The sequence below is a fragment of the Passer domesticus genome, chromosome 3, assembly GCF_036417665.1.
Source record: "Passer domesticus isolate bPasDom1 chromosome 3, bPasDom1.hap1, whole genome shotgun sequence".
Taxonomy (NCBI): domain Eukaryota; kingdom Metazoa; phylum Chordata; class Aves; order Passeriformes; family Passeridae; genus Passer; species Passer domesticus.
Window position 1 is genome coordinate 106,146,260 of NC_087476.1, and position 13,765 is coordinate 106,160,024.

At 40.4% G+C, this 13,765-nt stretch overlaps 1 long non-coding RNA gene across 2 annotated transcripts in view; it reads right to left on the reverse strand.

Moving 5' to 3' along the window:
* Nucleotides 1–245: 245 nt before the first annotated feature.
* The window catches only part of LOC135297387 (uncharacterized), a 31,103-nt gene continuing 17,583 nt past the window's right edge, over nt 246–13,765 (reverse strand). Inside the window, exons 3-5 of one of the 2 annotated variants that reach the window (XR_010359399.1) lie at nt 7,819–12,740; nt 3,957–4,108; nt 246–375 (exon numbers count right to left, since the gene is read on the reverse strand). This is a non-coding gene — a long non-coding RNA (uncharacterized LOC135297387). Of the gene's footprint in view, nt 376–3,956; nt 4,109–4,318; nt 12,741–13,765 lie in introns of those variants that run through there. The other variant, XR_010359398.1, reaches the window with a different exon arrangement.

The window sequence follows — 13,765 nt, forward strand, 5'->3', positions numbered from 1 at the left end:
AGGAAGGAAGGAAGGAAGGAAGGAAGGAAGGAAGGAAGGAAGGAAGGAAGGAAGGAAGGAAGGAAGGAAGGAAGGAAGGAAGGAAGGAAGGAAGGAAGGAAGGAAGGAAGGAAGGAAGGAAGGAAGGAAGGAAGGAAGGAAGGAAGGAAGGAAGGAAGGAAGGAAAATGTTTCTGTTTCTAATTTAGATATGTGAAGAGCAAAGGACAAATCTGTCAAGTTCCTGGTCTTGACAGATCATAACATGGGAAGAGAGGAAGAAAGTGGAAAACAGCTCTTCAGCTCTCCTGGAAACAGCTATAATCAGGCTGCAGCATGAGACATGGAGACTTTTCCTTCTCTCTCTCTTGCTGGACACACCAAGCAAACCAATTGCCTGGAGGGAAAGATAACATGTGTCACCTCAATAAACTCTGAGCTTTATACCCATACTTATTTAGTTTATTCAGTTACATAGAGTAATGCTTATTGTTAAGTCATCTGCAGAATATTTAAGCACAGCCACAGCTCTGCACAGTCTTAGATCTCATGCTACCTCTGTATAAGCTGGAAAATAAGAACAATGAGCTATTTTAATATATGTAAAAGGAAGAGGAAGATGAAGGTGTCTGTTTCTGTGGCTTCTTGGAGATAGCCCTGCCACAACCGTGACTCTGCAGGGGAGACGATGGCTTGATTTCAGCACAGAGTGGGTGATTCCTGCTGAGATTACTGCTGTGGCCAGTCCAGCAATAAATGTCACTGAGGTCAGGAAGCAGGCATGAGGTGGTAATCACTTTCAGTTGCTACTGACCTGCCTGGATCCTAGCCAGAGACCTAGAAATTGAAATTTTTGCAGGCTGCTAGCAGTCCCTTTAGCTGCCTTTTACTTAACATATTTCAAGCTGTGGAACAACAGAAGATGAAAAAATCAAAGCCAAGCAGATGTTGTAGGGATGATAAAGAAAGAGGCAAGAGCAATGGGAAATTGGGTTGGCAAGTAAAAGATGTGGAGAAATATAAATCTCGAAAGGAGTAATTTCAGATGTTTGTCAGTCACAGTTTTTGGTTGTGCATCCATCCCACATAGTTTTAATATCAAAAGACCATGAGTAGTGCTTGGTTCTCAAATATATAGCTTTTTATTTAAATGCATCTGATTTTCTGATTTGCAAAGCAAAAGACTTTTTTTTGGTTGGTAATTAGTAGTGCTGTGGTGAGTCACTGCTCTACTGGTGCTTCACTCGCTCCCTTTCTTCCATAAATGCTTCTAAGAATAACTGCTATAGAAATAACTTTCATCTAGGGGAATAGCCCAAAATAGCAAATTCTATCCCTAAAAGTTATCAGACTGATTAGTCATTAGGAGAATATTAGACTGGAAAAAATAAAAGCCTGAAATTAGATAACAAATGTGTTTCTTATCAGTTTATTTTTCACTATGATTTATGCTTTAAAAGTGCAACAATTTCAGTAAGTTTATGTTCCCATAGAAAGGAAGTAGAAGGAGATTGATTTCCTTAAAATCATTTAACACCTTGCTAAAATCACATGTTGGCAACATTGTGCTTACAAGCAAATCATTCTGTCAGAAATAAAAGACTTAAATTTCATTATGTCCTAACCTTACTAACCCTGCTGGTTTGTTTTTTGTACTTTTGGCTTTGTTGGATTTTTGTTGTTGTTTGGTTTTTTAATTTTTCTTTTTTGTTTTGTTTTGTTTTTGTTTTTTGCTTGAAAAGCAGTACATCGGCCAGTACATGTATCTTCTTTGTGCCAAATTTTACAGACAGCTATAGTGCTTTAATAAGTCATGTCACTCCAGTGACACCAGCAGAACTGGCAGAAAACTTTTGCCTGAAAATCTCAACACACAAACCCCTTTTCAGTATAGTATCAATGAAAGGAGGACAGAAAGTGCTTTGTGCAGCTGAGAGAATAATGCCCAATGGACCAAACTTCTGGACTCAGCTCATCTACATGTAGTTTTGCATGGTCCTGTGCAGCTCAGTGGGATGGTCAGTCTCTAGATTCTGTGCTTTAGATATCAGAGTTGATTTGCTATTGTGACATTTGGCAACCGGCTAATCTACATGGATTTAAATTTTATGTGGCACTTTTGCTACTTTACATAGCCACTTCAGAAAGCTTGAAGGAATATAATAGGCATAGATTATTTATTTAGTCAACCAATAACTTCAGAGTTCTCTCCTCTTCCTTTGGGCTCCCACAATTAAGAAGCCCAGGTTATGCCCTCACGCGCACTGGGGTCTCAGTTCACTTGCGTGTGAGTTCAACTGTCCCTTCTTTTACAAATAGCTTCTCAAATCCAGACACAGTGTAGAAATAGCCCCATCCTCATCTTAAAAAAACAAAAGAAAACAAAACAAAACAAAAAAAACACACCCCAAAACAAACAAATAAAAAACCCAAAATAAAAAACCCAAAACAAACAAAAAAACCACCAAAAAACAAGCTGTGTAGGTCATAAAAAAATGAGTCAAAGCAGCTATCAGCTGCCATGAAAAAAGCCTCTTGGACCAGAGGAGATAGAGAAGGGGCAAATGAACAAACATGGGCAAACGTACAGTGAAGGATAGGGAGTGGTCTGTGCCATTTTTCCCTGCCACCTATGATCTACAAAATGTATGTTATGCTCCCAGGAACTGGGCAGAGGGGAAATCACAGTGAAGAGAAAGATACCCTTCTGAGTTATCTTTCTGTCTGTCTCTTCTCTGAACATACTCTGTACTGTTGACCTGCTTAGGGTGGCTGAGGGTGCCAGCACAAGTTGTCATGAATTGCTGAGTTCACCATCCCGCAGCTTGCTGTCCCCTCAGGCACACTTCAGACATGGGCTGGCACCATCCCAGGCAAGCTGAAAGCTGAGTTTAATTTCTAACATGATGATTTATTCATTGTAGCATTGGACAGTGGCGCAGACTGACAAGCCTGAAGTTCGCGCCTTGTGGTGTTTTTCAAGGCAGGTTTACAGTTCTGTGCTCCTTCAGCTTGGCAGCCTTGCTCACTGGCTTATATGCTCAGCCAGGCTAGCTGGTGATGTGATTGCATCAGTTTGGTGCTTTGCCTCTTGATTCCTAAATCACAGTGCCTGCTCCTATGGCACATTCTGATAGGGTGTCTCCTCACAGACTAAACAGGATGCTGTCCTCACAGTTTCTTCTGTGTAAGTTCCTGATACAGGAATGTATGGAATTTTGAAAATTAAGAACTAGTAGGACTGTGGGTAGTAGTTGATGATTCCCTCCAGAAAACTGAAGGACTGGTCATGGCAAGGGCACATAAGAGCAGCAGATATGCTGTGATGCTAAAAAAAATTATGATGGGACAAATAACATTTGTTTGAGGCACCAGTGGCATCTATCCCAATTAGGATAGATGGGTTATATCTAGGGAGTGAAGGGAAGTACAGTCAAGGTCACTCATTCCATCAGATTTTGTATACTGGCTGTATAAAATAGACTTAATAGGACCGTGAAGCGCTGTATCACTGTTACTATTTCATCACAGTTCAACATCTGAAAACTGGAAATTAAGACCTGTCTGCATTATCCCTGGGGTCAGCACTGACATATTTATTCTCTTTTAATTAGTCACAGCCAACTCCAGACTGGGTCAGGGGAGGCTGGAAGGGAGAATCTCAGAATGAGCATTTAAATCTTGTCTTACTGCAAGGGGATAAACAGAAGGGTATCTTTGACTCTCTGACCTCCAACAGTGTGTGGACTCTCCTAAGCATTAATTCCCACTACAGCATTTGCTGCAAATGGATACACACTCTATTAAATCTCAAACTGAGAAGGGCAGTCTGGGAGTGACAACAGAACATGTATGTAATTTTATTTTTGGTTTCAGAAAAGCTAGGCCAATCCACATGTGGATCCATTGCCCCTTCCCATTCCCACTTTTTTCATGGGAGATTCCCATGGGAGATTCATGCAGTTTCACTCCACTCACAGATTTGTACTGGTTCAGAGGTCCTGGGGCTCCTCTCAGTCAGTGGTAGACAGAGGCCACACAGCTCTCCCATCTCACCATGCCTGCAGTGAAGAACCACAGCACCAGCAGGCCATGAAGGGCAGCAGTCTCTGCAGTTGGCACAGCAGGTGCTGGAAAGGTCATTTTGCTTATTGCAATTATTGCATTCATTATAAGCTCATCCCTAATAATGATGTCATATGCAGACTCTTCACACTCTGCAGGGGAAAGGACAGGGGAGCACATAAAAGATATTGAAGTCCTCTGTGAATTTCTGTTAGGTGTGGCAAGGAGGGGACCAAGTGGACTATTCCCTGTCTCCTTTCCTCTGCATAGAGGGAAATTCTTAAGAAAAAAAATTAAGCACTACAGTGATTTGCAAAGGCAATTAGAACATAGTTTTGGTTTACGTCATCAAAAACCAACTAGAATAGGAATTTTTCACCACTTGGAAGAAGAAGATAATGAACTATTGCAGCTATCTGAAAAGAACTGGCAAAGTTGTTTTTTTTTAATTTTTTTTTAAATTTACGTGTTTCTGTTCATTTTATGTTTGCTTCCTATAAATATTCTGGCAGAAAAAAATTACTGTCAAAAATGTACTTCAGAACAGTCAATATTTAAGATTTTTACTGATAGCAGGTTTGGAATCCTTTAAATTTCTACCAAACACTTTCACAGACACATACTTATTCAGTAGTGTCACAGAAATAACATGTGAATAACATGTGAATAACATAATCCAAACTTGTTTGATTGAGGTTTTTTGGATTTTTTTGAAAACCTACAGAAAGATGATCACAAACAACCAACAGTTTTTGGAAATTATCCTTAGAGTAAGTTAAAATGAAAAGGAAGGAATATTCAAGCAGATTTGTGGACAGGAAAGAAATGGACTACATGCTCATATTAACTATTTAAATGTTCGTTGCTGGAAATTCAGATACTAAATTACTGGCAACTATAAATCTATGAAGTATCCATGTCTCAATATGTTATGTATTTTGAAATTATTCTTCCTAGTGTTTAGCAGAGAGATTTTTACTTATAAAGAAATGTTATAAATGAATGCAGGGGAAAAAAAAATTCACCCCCATAACTATTTTAGTGACACTACTTTTTCATAAATTTAAACAGTGACTTCTAAGCTACACTTTTTCTGTAGTTGTGTTACCATTAAACCACCTAATCACTGCTATTGCACATGGCACACTGGACAGCCCGCACTCTCTGTGGGTTTTCTCTGACCTTATGTGGCTTCTAGTGGTGAAGTTCTATCATTCTCTCTTATCTCATAACTGAGTGCAGACCTCACAGCAGCAGTGCTTCCTTCGGCAAACTATTGATCATGCCAGCCTCTTCTCCCTTGCTCCCTGTTCCCTTCATCTTTCCAACCTTTTTATCAATTTACTTGTTCTTTTTTTCTACTGTATTAAAACACGACTATAGGCTGAGCCGTTTATTCTTTCTTATTTTGAAACTCTTCCTGTTGAGTAGGAAAGTCTTGACAATACATGAAAAGCTACTTCAGGTGAAGAGAGGTTTCTGTACATAATAGCACATCATGCCATTTATGCCACAAAGGATCTTTGGAGCCCTCTGCAATGTAGCTTCTGACAGATTATGCAAAACAAGTGAGACAAACAACTTACACAATTCTAAAACACATGTGGCTTGCACCTAAGTCAAATTAATTCAACTAAGTAAATTAATTGAAGTTGCCAATTTCAATAAATATGTAGAGATTTGAAAAAAACAAAAAATCAGTTCTATTTTGCCACACTCATGTTTCATAAATGCAGGCACTTTCACACTTTATCATATGTATTGCCTGTTACTTTCTAGCAAATAGCCTGGAATTTAAAATAATATATGAGTTGCTAATTTATTTTAGGGTCTGTAGATCCATTTAGGGGACTGGCTACTGAAACAGTCTTATCCAGCCAGTCTGTAACTAAACTGATTAGCTGTGTACAGTGCAGACAATGACAGCACTGAATACTGTGAATTTAAAGAAGCAGCCTACTTCATAGCAAAAATTGTGGGAGTGAGCTAATACAACTTTGGGATGGATAGCAGAAATTTATTGATGTGATTTCTGGTCTAAAAATTTTTCTGACTATTGAAGTTTTTTGAGTTTTCTGCAGGTTGCCAAAAGGACAAAAACTTTAAACAAAAGTGCAAGTTCAATCTCTGTTTGACTTCCTCTCTTAAAACAAGAAAACCAAACCTTTTTTCCAGTTTCACATTGTACTTCACACTTTGTTGTGAATTTCCCCTCTCCATATTCCTGTAATTTTCTCTGTGTGATTTGGCCTGGGGGTGGAGGGGTTAGAGAAACCACTTGAAAAGAAAACCTTAGGTAAGCCGGACAACATTGTACTGCCCCAAATAAATCCTGTGCCCCCTCTCCACAGGGCAACATTGAAGGTCAGAAAAGAAGTTTCTACTGCTTTCATGGAAAAGGATCATAGAATAATTTAGGTTAGAAAATACCTTTGATAACATTGAGTCCAACCACAAATGTAACACTGTCAAGTCTATCACTAAACCATGTCTCAAAGAACCACATCTACATGTCCTTTAAATACATCCAGAGATGGTGACTTAACCACTTCCCAGGGCAGCCTGTTCCACTGCTTGACAACCATTTTAGTGAAGATTTTTTCCTAATATCAAATCTAAATCTCCCCTGGTGTAACTTGAGGCTATTTCTTCTCATCCTTTCATCTGTCACTTGGCAGAAGAGGTCGGCCCTGAGCTGACTACAGCTTCCCTTCAGGCAGCTGGTATGGTAAAACTTCCCTAAGCCTTCTTTCCTTCAGGCTAAACAACCTTAGATTCCTCAGCCACCCCTAAAAAAGAAAAAAACAAACAAACAAAACTGTGCTCCAGATGCTTCTCCAGCTATGCTGCCCTCCTCTAGGCTCCAGCACCTCAATGTCTTTCTTGTAATGAGGCATCCAAAACTGAACACAAGATTAAAGGTGTGGCCTCATCAGTGCTGAGTACAGGGGGATGATCACTGCCCTGGTCCTGCTATTCCTGTCCACACTATTCTTGATGCAGGCCAGGATGCCATTGGCCACCTGAACACCTTCTGGCTTGCAGTAAGGGGATGTCAATCACCTCCTCCAGGTCCTTTTCAGCCAGGCAGCTTTCCAGCCACTCTTCCTGTATTGCTGCACAGGGTTGTGATGACCTAAGTGCCTCATCTAGTTGGACTTCATACAATTGGCTTTGGCCCATTGATCCAGCCTCTCTGCAGAGCCTTGCTGCCCTCCAGTAGATCAGCACTGTTAACATCATCTGCAAATTGACTGAGGGTGCACCTGATCCCCTTGCCCAAATCATGGATAAAAACCTTAAACAGTAATGGCTCCAGAACAGAGTCCTAGGGAATACCACCAGTGACCAGCTGGATTTAACTCCATTCATCATAATTCTCTGGGCCAGGCCATCCAGACAGGCTTTTACCCAGAGTATACCCATCTCAGCTGTCAGCAGCCAGCTTTTCTAGGAGAATACTGTAGGAAACAGTGTCAAAATCTTTGCTAAAATCCAGGGAAACAACAGCCACAAGTCTTTCCCTCATCCGACTGGGTTACCTTCTCATAGAAGGAGATCAAGTTATCCAAACAGGATCTGGCTTTTCTCTTCCTCTCCAAAGTGACTTATTGCTTTATGGCTTTTTGACCATAAAATTAATTAATTCAGAGCCTGACTTACGACATTTCAGGTAGGAATGAGAGCTCAAATACTTCCTAATTGTCCTCAATTTATCTCTGTCTGTCTTGTTGGAAGGCTTTTATTTCCATAGATAATGTTATGGTTGACTTACTCCTGCCTTTATTCCAAGGCTTCCACAATCTCTCGTGCCATTGAAGTCAATAGGAGCTTTGCTATCAAATGAGTTGCAAGCCGGAGGCAATCCATAATTATTTAACTCCGATTTCTACATGGAACTTGCTCTGTAATGGCCACTGAATTATTATTCTCTGATAATCTGTAGCTGACTAAAGACTTGGATAGAGTATTCCTGAGCACTCCCTGTTCCCAGGGAGGTTAATCACATCACAATTGCTGCTCTTTTATGTCAGACACAGGGGATGAGATAACAAAAACCCCACAAAATTTAAGCTAAATAACAGGTCCAAAAGAGACAAAACCATAGATGGGTGTCTGCTGTGGCCAGCACAGTCAGTAGCACCAAGACTATGCACACATTTAGCATGAGGAGCAGCAGCAGCTCAGAACTCCTCCACCACCCCCCGCTGGCACAGCACTGTCTGATCACCTCCTGCCTGCATCGTGCCTGACGAACAGCCAGCTGCCTCACCCTGCGCTCAGAAACACTCGCCAAAAATTCATTTAAACCAAATGGGCCCTCATTACTCTTAGAGTCCTCTCACTGCAGCACAGCATGACGCTGGGACTAGGTATTATTTTGTTTTAATCAGTGGTGCTGATATTTGAGAGAGAAAGGGAGAGAGAGTGAGAGGATTTCACTGCAGTCTTTAATGTGGCTCTAGTGAGATGCTGTTATATATTGGGCTGTGTCTCAGTATAGGGGCTTGCTTGACAGGCCCTGTCATCATCTACCTCCAAGATTATCATTCATGCTGCTGGAAAGACAACTTTATTGGACTAAATATTGGCATGTGTCTGTGTGGCCCACACAGGTAAAGACTCTCCCTGGGCTGTGTGTCTGAGTCACTGTGCGTGGGTGTAACAACTGCACTAGTTATTATTAATCTCTCTGAAACCTCTTTACAGTGATTAAGGGAGTACTGTGTGAAAGCAATCTGCTTAGTGGGCTCTCGCCAAGGAAGACCCACTAAGCAGATTTTGTTGGATCCTCCAGCCAAACTGCTCTTTTCTTGGCAACTGAAATGTGCATAAACATAGATGTAATGTCAATTTCCAGCATTTTTGTAATGTACTTTATTCAGAGTATTTGGATGCTACACAAACCACTAATTCAAATCACAGTATTTAACATTGCCAGTCACTTTTCTGATGTGCCAATGTACATAAACAAACCTGAGCAGGAGACAAAAGGTCACATTTAAAAGATATCTAGAAGGGAAAAATAATATGATCTTTTTTGCTTCCAACCCCCTTTTTGTGAATAAGAGACTTGAGTGAGGGATTAATATAAGATGAATGGCAGGCATATGTCAGCAGGTGATGGACTCTCTGCAAATCATGGCCAGAACAACTCAGCAAATTGCCAGGGATCTGCTCAGCTTTTCTCCAGAAGGGGTAGTTGGGGATGAGAAGAGCCAAACTCTCACTGAGAAAGCCATGAAACTGACATCATGTGACAATGGCCTGTAGCTACATGGAAGTTGTGGTAACCCTGGTTTTGGAAGAAAATAATGATCACACAGAAAGTTTTAACCTATGTCTAACACTAAACAGGGCTGGTAGCTAGTTTGCCTAAGTCAGAGGAAAACTAGTAAGTTTCACCTGACCCATTTTTCTTGAGCTGTGGTACCTTTAACTTCTGTTTACTCCTGTAAAGAGTCCTTGATATAAATATATAAATCTATCCTTTAGAAAAGATCAACCTTTTCCTCTCTTCCTACATCCATTTCTAACAATAGATCAAAACTTCGGTGTACTATACTACTATGTGCCTCATAACATCTTGTCCTCACATACCAGAAAGTGACTGTCTCTGAAGCAAGTAAGCAACTTTAAGAGGCTAAATGAAGCAGAATGAAATAACAGCTAACTGAAGTTTTTCTATCTTTGTCTGTCCCAGGAGGGTTAGGCTGGAGAAAACGAAGATATCTGAAGGAAGCAAAAAACAAGAATGAAAAAGAAATCATCTCAAGAAGGGAGAAAAAAAAAAGAAGAATATTACCTCTGGCAGAATGTCAAATATATGTTTGGAGTTCAGTGTTACACTAGCCTGACTATACTCAGCTTTGAGCACCTACAGCAGTTTCTATATCATCAGTTTTGTGTCATTAAGTAATTAATGTTGAGGTGATGTGCCATTTTCTTCATATAACTTGCATTCACTACTCATCATATGGTCATCATTTCAGTTTCTATTGCATTAAAGTATTTAACAGAAGTTAGTTCCTTTCCAACTTCATATATTTAGTGTACGTGGGTTGCGGTTTGGGTTTGTTTTTTTTTTGTATTTCCAGAGAGGAAGTGATCCAAAATACCTAGAATCACAGAATGATTTGGGTTTGAAGAGACCTTGACAATCATCCTGCTCCAACCCTCCTCTCACGGGCAGGGACATCTTTCACTAGACCAGGTTGCTCAGAGCCTATTCCAGCCTGGCCTTGAGCTTCCTGGGACATTAACAACTTCTCTGGGAAAACCGTTGTCTCAGTTTGAAAAGACAGGTGTCTGCTAAGGAAGGCAGGAGCTTCTCTTGAAATGAAAAATATAAACCTCCTCCCTCTGAATGATTATAATTTTGAAATTAAAGGGCTCTCATGCAAAAAAATATGGGAGTAGGAATAACAGTTCTTTCTTACAAAAAATAAAGGTAAAAACAAAAATGCAGTAATACAAAACAACACTGACAGTCAGAATATGACCTGAGACCCTGTGGGTCAGGGTGGTGGTAACAGTCCAGTTGGATGGTGGCTGCAGTGCTCCTGCAGTGACAGATGTGGTTCTGTTGGAGCAATGATCCTGTAGAAGGGTGTAGTTTTCTTCTGAAGGCCCAGTGGTGGTGTAGATGGGCCTGGTCTTCTTCTGGGACCACAGTGAAGAAAAGGCTGCTTCTCTGGGAATCCAGTGTGAGAAGACTGGTGTTCTAAATGTCAGATTATATCCAGGTAAGAATGTTTGGCTCCTCCCCCTGGGTGGAGCATCTCACAATGAGATGATGTAATTTTGTCAGTCATGCAGTGACACTCAATGGCCCATTAACAGAAGATGTCTTCCTGGAGGGAGGATGGGTTGTGGAGGAGATAAAGAAAACTGCCCCACCTGGTTCTGACAGTTTGCAATAGCATACACACCCCCAGCCACATCTTGCATTTGCAACCTAAGACACCCGTTCAGTGCCTCACCACCCTTAGACAACTTCTTTTAATCTAAACCTACTCTCTGTCAGTTTGAAGCCATGTCCTGTCATGCTCTTGTAGACAGCCTCTCTCCACCAGTCTTGTGGTCTCCCTTCAGGTACCGGAAGGCCACAGACACATCACCCTGAAGTCTTCTCTTCTGCAGGAATTCTTTTCCCCTTTTCTCACAGGAGAGGTACTCTTTTCCTTTCATCTTCTTAGTGGCTGTCTTCTGGACTCACTCCAAAAAGTCAAAGTGTGTCCTGTCCTAAGGGCCTCAAAGCTGGATGCAGAACTGCAGATGGGGACTCATGAGAGCAGAGCAGAGAGGCAAAATCCCCTCCCTGCTTTGGATGCAGCCCAGGGTATGATTGGTTTACTGGGATGCAAGTGCACACTGCCAGGCCATGCCCAGCCTCTTATCCACCAGCACCCCCAAGCTCTTCTTGGCTGGCTCTTGATCTGTTCATCCCCAGTCTGTATTGATAGTACAGGTTGCTCTGATCCAGGTGCAGCACCATGTACTTGGTCTTCTTAAATCTCATGAGATGCCCATGCAACCACTTTTTGCACTTGTCCAGGTCCCTCTGGATGGCATCCCTTCCTTCAGGTGTGGCAACCATACCCCTCCACTTGGTGTCTGAGGGTGCACTTAGTGATGCCATATTCTTCTGCCTTCACATACATAACCATAAAATGACACTGACTAAATACATTTACATAGAGAGGGGTATTTGGCTGTATAAAACTGTGCATCCTTGAGTGACTTTCAAAAAAAGATATGTAGGCAGGTATCAGCCTGCCACTACAGCAGGCAGAGGAGCTATCCTTGCTTTACCATGTTTGATATGGTGCCAGTTACCCCATTGTAGTTTCATCTGTTTTGTCAATCTGCAACAAGAGGCTGCCTAGTGATGATCTTGCCCCTCTCTACTGCTCACAGAGGCACGTGCATTGGTGCAACAGGGTGAAACGTCTTCTCCATTGTGGCTCTGGTCCTTGCAGTAGTAAGCAAAACAATTTTGGGCAAGCCTCCTTTCTTCCTCCTAGAACATCTGCAACGTCTAAAAACAGTAAGGTCTGTTATTGGAGCCTTGAGCTGATGGTATTTAAATTAAAGACAACTTCTAAACTTCAAATAATATTAAAGAAATAGGATGATGAGAACTTGGCTGAAGGAAAAAAAGCCAAATACAGGTATGTGCAGTAATGAAATAACACTATCCAACACCAGTCCTTGATGAGTTTGCCTGTTATTGGTGGAGGAGCAGAGGAAGTGTTAATGACCCCTCGACCTCCCCAGTAAATCCACACTTGAAAAGGAGAGGATTAAAACATCTTAAAAATCATGTGCTAGAAACTGAGAAAGCTTAACATTTTCCTTATGCTGATGTCAGATGACTTTCTCAACCCCTACATCAATTATACATAACTCTATCAGGTTAAAACTGAAGGACATGAGTTCTGGTATGTTAAAGTAAGAGTTCTTGGAAAAAACTTTAGGTCTCTTGACTTAGCATGGCTCCACCTTACTGCCTTTGTCCAGGGGACTGTTATGAAACATCTGAATTGTCTACACAGATTATCAAAATCCTCTTCTCTGTTTTCACAATTTTATATTTTGTGAGTGTGGGAGTACACAAACATGTGATCATCCCAGTGGAGAAGGCCCCTTCCAGCTTTACAGACCACTTGTGCTGGGCTCAGTCATTTCTTCTTCCTGAAAATACGGTAAGAATTCATCCAAATTACTAGGTCTGCTTAGCAGTAAGAAAACAAAATAAAAAAGAATAAATACAAGCATAACTATAATCTACCTGGTGAAAGAGAAGAAATATAAAACTCTACCAAAAAGTATAAAGAAAAAAAAATTCAGTATGGTAAAAAGGAGAAGATATAATAATAAACATGCTAAATTGATGTGTGTTAACAATTATAAGGAAATATTTTCTAAGATCCAACAAAAATAAAAAAATAGATGTTCAAATTATCTAACTCAGAATCTTTCAAGAAGATTTTTGAGAGAATTCTCCAAACCCTTTTGCATGTTAATAGCAAATATCTGCATGACACCAGTAAAACCTTGTCTGATATTACAATAAATATGAAGAGGAAAAAGCATTATCCCAAAACAGCAGCAATCTGCCTCTATTCCAGTAATAAAGTTATTACTTCTGTGACTAACACAAATGACTGAGATTTTTACAGCCACTCTGTCTGCACAACACTCAGCTGCAATGAAACTGCCTTCTTACTCCAGAGAGACACAAAATTTAACTTGTAGCCATCTGAGAGCTGCTTGCACAGTGCCACATTTGTACTGGGGAGAAAACGAAAGAACAAAAACAGCCTCACATTTTTTGTTCACATGCTTTCAATTCTTGTAAAATTATATCCACTGGAGCATGGAAATGTAATTTACTATTTTACATTACTATATATATATATATATATATATATATAAAAAAAAATTGTAGCTATTATATAGATATAAATAAGTGATAAATTTGATTCCTGGGGGAAGTTCTCCATTGCCATCCACTGAGTCTGAAACCAGATGCTGCTTTCTTACCAAATTGGAGGCAGATTCAAATCTTGGTTGCCCTAAACATATTTCTGAAGTAGCATCAACTATTCCAAAGCCTTTTGGGGAATTCATATTTTCAATAGAAAAGTTATCGTCCAAACAGAAAAGTTATTTATCCCTTTGCTATTCTTTATCTATAAGATGTTTGTATTTCTAAA